The 6,536-nt window shown below is 38.8% G+C and overlaps 1 protein-coding gene across 1 annotated transcript in view; it reads left to right on the top strand.

The window, feature by feature from the left end:
• The first annotated feature begins 811 nt into the window (after nucleotides 1-811).
• Nucleotides 812-6,536, top strand: part of CDH11 (cadherin 11) — a 124,780-nt gene continuing 119,055 nt past the window's right edge. Inside the window, exon 1 of the mRNA XM_036750829.1 lies at nucleotides 812-937. The gene's annotated coding sequence lies outside the window, so the exon portion shown is untranslated. The remainder of the gene's footprint in view (nucleotides 938-6,536) is intronic.

The following is a 6,536-nucleotide window of genomic DNA, read 5'->3' as shown; positions in this document are numbered from 1 at the left end:
TGCAAATCTTAAAGGACTATATAAATACCAGTTACTATTATTAGTCTGCAGCCACCAGGCGTCCACTCTGGTGATGACTGCCTTCCCTGATCCTTTTACCACACTCCTACTGAGCTGAACCAATGCTCATAGAGTAACATAGGGGTATACTGCTCAATGTTTAATTGGGGTAGAGGAAGGAGGATGTATACATACTTATTAATATGTTTTTTAAATCTACACAATCAATTGATATGAACGCTCCCACTGAAAATTTAACAATTGGTTCTTCTCTTGCAAGCCGATGAGAGCTGTCTCCAACATACCTTTGCCTCTTTTCTCTCCAAGACCAGTTCCAATGTCACCTCTCAAATGAGATCTTGACTTATCTACCCAACTGCTAGTCAGTCATTCTCCCTCAAAATTACCTCTTATGTATTTTGTATGTCACATACATGTACTTGTATATGTTTATGGGTTTCCCCTGACAGAATATAAGCTCTGTGAAGGCAGAGGCTGTTTCTTTTTTGTTTTTATATCTTTAGCATCAACGGGGCCTGTCACATAGTAGATTTTTAATAGATGTTTGTTGACTGATTCATTAATTGATTGATACAGATGAAGAAATTTAGTTTCGTAAATACTCAGTAGAGTTTTGAATATCCCCCAAGTTATTGACAGAGCTGGGACTTACTCCGGCTCAGTTCCACGCCCCTACCCCCGCCACGCTGTCTGAATGCTATGCATAGACATTTCAGACAACTATATGCTTAATGCTTTTGTCTTGGATTGTTTCTCATTCAATAACAAATGGACTTTTCCTCCTTTGCAGCCAGAACTACAGTTTTTGGAGAAGCAGTCCCAGGAGAGTGATTTTTGCAGTGACTCGTTAAGTGACCAATCAGATGGGTGGTGTATGTTACAGAAATTGGCAACAAGTGTCCAATGGGTGAAGAAGGTAAGCCCAATTCGTGCTGTGAAGAATGTGTAAACTCGCTTAGAGATCTAGATTCAACTTCACATCTCCTAGCTTTGATCGGGGAATTTTTCACACTTGGTTTTAGAATCTCCTGAAATATCTACCTAGATTACAGTCATACACTGTGGAATGTTGCCCTATTGGAAATTATTTCCAAATGATGCTATTAACCAATTATATCCAAACCCATTTTACCTTTGCTGAACACCTGCTGGGACATGATTCAGCCCATGATCTTTCAACCTTAGCCAGGGGGTTGATGACAAGAGCATAATGTGATGAAAAGGTCACCAGACTTGTAGTCTGCAGACCTGGGTTCTAGTCTTTTCACTTTAGTCACCGTGTGACCTTATGTGAACATGTCACCTCTCTGGGCTTTGGTTTCCTCATCTATAAAATGAGCGTATTGCAATAATTGATCTCTAAAGTCTCTTCAAGCATTAATATTTTCTGAGCTGGAGCTCACTTACCTCCATAATATACTTTTTGTGCCCTCCATGTATTTTCATGGAACTAATTTTCACAGAAGTATAAATAGTTAGGGGCAGCTAGGTGGCACAGAAGATAGAGTCAGGAAGACCTGAGTTCAAATCTGTTCTCAGACACTAGCTATTTGACTCTGGGCAAGTCATTTAACCTTGTTTGCCTCAGTTTCCTCATCTGTAAAATAAGCTGGAGAAGAAAATGGCAAACAGCTCCAGTATCTTTACCAAGGAAACCCCAAATGGGGTCACGAAGAGTCAGACATGACTGAAATGACTAAACAAAATAAGTTGTTAATGCTGAAAGGAACCCAATTCAGTCCCATTATTTGGGTGAGGAGACTGAGGCCCAGAGAGATTAGGAAATTTGCTGAAGAGGGTAGTATGGCAGAGTAGATAGGGTGGTTGAAGTACTAGATTCAGAGCCAGAAAGACTTGGACTCAAATCCTGCCTTCACTTACTGGCTTAAACTTGCAAAATCTTAGTTACCACCTATGTCAAATGGATATAATAATGACACTTGTCATGCCTACTTCATAGGGTTTTTGTCAAGGAAACAAGCATTGGTTCAGTATTTGCTATGTTCCAGGGACAGTGAATTTCAAAAATAAGATAATTTATGTAACATTCTCAGCATTCTTTAACACGGTATACAAATGGCAGTTATTATTATTATTATAAAGAGGTAGGGCCGTGATCAGTTTCATGACTTCCAGCCCCTTGCTTTTTTCCAGCACATCACTATGTTGGCAGGGTCTCCCCTTATTTCAGGAGGATTGTTTTGGAATGCTTGCCTTACTGGGCTCTGATTAATGTGATTATTATGGAAGGAGCCACTAAGTGAGATTTCATTGCTCTGGCAATGTCAGAACCCTTGTCTAATATGCTGCCTCAAAGGCAAACAGCAGGAGGTCACCTCCTTTCTGAAAGGCTACTGCTTCAGCCTGACAGCACTGTGACCTTTTCTAGATCTTTACTCAAGAAGGTGATGGGGGTCTTTGACTTGGGAAGAGCCAGAAAGCAGGGAGCTGCTCCCACTGGGCTAGCTCTCATTCTGCTGAAGCCAGGCTGGAAAAATTAGCTGGACAGGCTCAACTACAGCTAAAAATCTTGTTTCTTTTCAAATGGAATCTCAGAGGGTCCTTTTAAAAATAGCTTTTTCTACTAAGGCAAGGAAGATACTTTGTTGAGTAGTTAGGAGGGAGCTGGAAGGAGAGATTATAGCCATCAGTTATCCTTAACCTTGGGAGGTAGTGTGGGGAACAGAGAAACTGGGATGTGATCCGAATTATACCCTTGTTGATCTGGGTGATTTTTAGTGCCTCTTCCTATCTTTCTGCCTCATTTTACTCTTAAGAGAGGCCATTAGTCTAGAAAATCCAAGGTCTTTTCCTTTTCCTGATGACAGAATTTCAGGGTTTGAAAGGATTTTAGACATGATCTAGTCCAGGAGAGTTTAACCCGGGATCTGTGAACTTGTTAATATACAAAATATCCCTGCAGTCTTATTACAATGTTAAGCTTTACAGACACGAGGTGACTGCTCCTAGTCAGATTACTAGCTTAAAACTTCTCTGAAACTTTTGAAATGTTTTGGAATATCGTATGTATATGTGTATATATGAATACATATGATACATTCGTGTATGCTCACACATATAGTCATGCACACATATACATGCATATATACACAAATATGTATGAATATATAACTATCTTTTTGTAATTGGTTTCCTTTGTAATTTTGTGTATTTTATTTTATAAACTAAAAAAATATATCATTCAGAAAGGGGGTCAATAGGCTTTCCCAAGCTTCTGTATGGGTCCATGACACATGCAAAAAAAGTTCAAAACCCTCTGACCTAAGCCAAGCCAGACCCAAATAAGTATAATTTAAGAACACATCTAGAAATGATCAGGCAGATTTTAAGGTCTACCAGTGAGAGAACCCACTATGCCCCAAATTAGTGATTCTTTAAATAGGTCTGATTTTTAGGAAAATGTTTCATGTCTTAGTCAGAATTTACCTCTTTGCAACTTTAACTTTTTACATCTAGTTCTGCCCTATGGGTCCAAGTACAACAAGTAAATTTCCTCTTCTATGTGATAGTCCTTCAAGTGCCTCAAATTGGTCATCATGTCTTTTCCTGAGTATTCCTCCCTTCTTTGGGCTAAACATTCCTAGTTCCTTTCAGTCAATTCTTAAATTACAATGTGACTTTATTAAATGCATGAGTACATTTTTGTTTGGAGAACTTAGGAGAAGTAGCATGGCAAAATTGAAAGAGCATAGAATTTGCATCCAGGATTTTCTGCCACTTATAACCTCTAGGACCTCAAAAATATAATTTAAACCCTCTGGTCTTCTACTTCCTTACTTGTAAAACAAGGGAACTAGACTAGATCATCTCCATGTCTTTGGCTGTTCTAAATTTATGACTTTATGGTCCTCAGTGCCTAGATCTCTATGATTTCATAAATATGTGCTGAAAACAAATCAATAAATAGATTCTTCATGAAATGAGAACTCAGCTCCTGCCAGAATCACAGGGATGTCAATAATGAGGAATGCTCCCATGTAATTGTGAAATTGTATGTATTGCTCCTATCCCATCCATATATTTTACATTCACTTATGTTAAACCTCTACTTGACAGATGTCTCGTGCTGGGGGAAATGTCCTTGAATGATGATCGTTTTATTTCTGGCAGAGAAATTGGGGCCCTCTGCTTCACAGTCCCTTTGAACATTTCAGTAGGCTTCCTGCCTGACATTTTCTAGGAGAATTAGACAATTAGAATTAGGCATCAATGGAAACGAGTCAGGAGTTAAGTATTAAGAGCTTATATTTAATTTTTTGAGGAAATCTATTGGATTTTTTCATACAGAAATGAAGAGGAACCAATTTTGGATAGTTGTGTGTCTGGCATAATTGCCATTTCAAAGGGCAAAAGTGAACTAATCTATGGTTCCCCATATATGGAAATAACACATCTGAGCGGGGGCGGGGGGCATTGGAAACATAATCTTCTGAAAGTGGGTTTTCGCGTGTTAAGATAATTAGCTCTCTAGCTGAAGTCCATTGAAGTTCACAGAAACAGAGTTTAAAGCCGGAAGACATATTAAGCATTATCTATTCCAATTCCCTCATTTTATAGGGCTAGGTGATGGTGCCTGAGTCTCATGTGAGTCAATACTGTGGAATGGAGGAAGAAATACTTAAAGCTACCTGGAATCTGCATTAACAGATACAAGTGACAAAAATAAAGCAAGATCGATCCCTCTTTCCTCAACTCTGGCATGAACAAATCCAGACTGTTGTCTTTAATTCTGTGAACCCCATTTCGGGACCAACATTGACAAATTAGAGTTTGGACATAATTGTGAGAGGATATAAGACTATATCATATAAGAGTCAACTATAGGAATTGGAGAAGTTTAGCCTAGAGAAGATAAAATATAGGGGGAACATACTCAGTGTTTTCAGATATTTGAAGGCCTATCATGGGAAAGATGGATTATGCTTGTTTTGTTCTGCCTCCACCTCTGGCTTCTCCAGCATCAGAAAAGCAGAGAGGCCAATTATGGCTCAATATGATCAAGACAGGAATCATCATTTGTTAAGCACCTAGTATGCAATAGGTACTATGCTAGGCATATAGAAAACATGGACAAAGAGTGAAATGAGCTGTCATTCACAATCAGCTTACATTTTAATTGGGAAGATGAGTATATAAAACATGTATTGTACACATTAAGTTAATTTAAGCAAATATATACAATGTAGTTAAATATAAGGTATTTAGAAGGGAAGGCACTAGCAACTTAGTGAATAAGGAATGACCTCCTGCTGAAGAGGGTGCCTGAGATGATTGCTTCTTTAAGGAAGAAAGGGACTCTGTAAAGTAGATCTGAAAAAAAGAGATAATTAGGTGTGTGGAGGGCAGTCAGTGCAACTTCACAGATGTGTGGAAAGAGTGTGTCCTGAATGAGGAATAGAGAGATGACCACATTGGCGGAATATCCAAGTAGGGAAGACAAGTAAAATCTGAAGGTGTTGGAAATACAGGTTGGGGCCAGATTGGGTAGGGTTTTAAAAGCTAAACAGAGTAATTTTTATTTTATCCTAGAAGAATCACAGTCCATTAGAATTGGTTGAGTAGGGGAATCAAATGGTCAGATATGGGCTTAAGGAAAATTACTTTGGCAGCAGTATATTGAATGAAGTAGGAAAAGATTTGATTCAGGGAAACCAATTAAGAGGCTGTTGGTAATGAGAAACTAAACTAAGGTAGTAACTGTATGGATGGATTGAGTGGGGAAGTGTTATAAAGGTAGAAAGGGAAAGATTTGGCAATTGATTGGATATTTGTGGTGTGGGTGAATTAGGAATTGTAGATAATGCTGAGGTTACAAACCTCAAAGACAATGGGAATAGTGGTGCCTTCAGCAGAAAAAGAGAATTTGGAAGAGGAGAGGGTTTAGGGGAAAAGGTAATGAATTAAGTTTAGGATGTTTCGATGTCTCTGGAATATCTAAATGGAAATATCCAATAAGAAACTGGTGATCTGGGACTGAAGATTTGGGGAGAGATTGGAGCAGGATATATACAGATCTGGGAGTCATTTAAGGTATAGATAGAATGTCAGGGAATGCTGCCTACCAACTAGAGCTATACCAGGGTGAAATAGATTGGTTCTGGTGCTCATGTCTTCCTTCTTCATTAGTAGTCTTCTAGGAATGCCTGGATGGCCATCTCTTGCCTATATTGGGAATACAGTAGAGGGAACTGACAGTTTAATGTTGGGCTTAAAGCAGAGAACTTTTCTGGTTCCTTCACATTCCGAAGTTTTGAGTATAGTGACAGAATCAAGACTAGTACTAAAGAATCCTGATTCCTAATTTGGCTCTATTTCTACTATACCAGCTTCCTTCCCGATGGCTACTCTGTATTGCTTTACTGACAGTACCCTCACTAAGTTTTCACATTGGTCTAGTTGAAAGGAGAGTATAAGAAACATCCTTTTATCACATGTAAAATTCGAGTTTGGGTTTGATGAACTTCTCTAAGGCAGCTCCTAACTCTGCTTTCTGT

The sequence above is a fragment of the Trichosurus vulpecula genome, chromosome 3, assembly GCF_011100635.1.
Source record: "Trichosurus vulpecula isolate mTriVul1 chromosome 3, mTriVul1.pri, whole genome shotgun sequence".
In the NCBI taxonomy this organism is placed as follows: Eukaryota; Metazoa; Chordata; class Mammalia; order Diprotodontia; family Phalangeridae; genus Trichosurus; species Trichosurus vulpecula.
The sequence above is the reverse complement of the archived record's forward strand: the minus strand, read 5'-3'. Positions and strand labels throughout refer to the sequence as shown.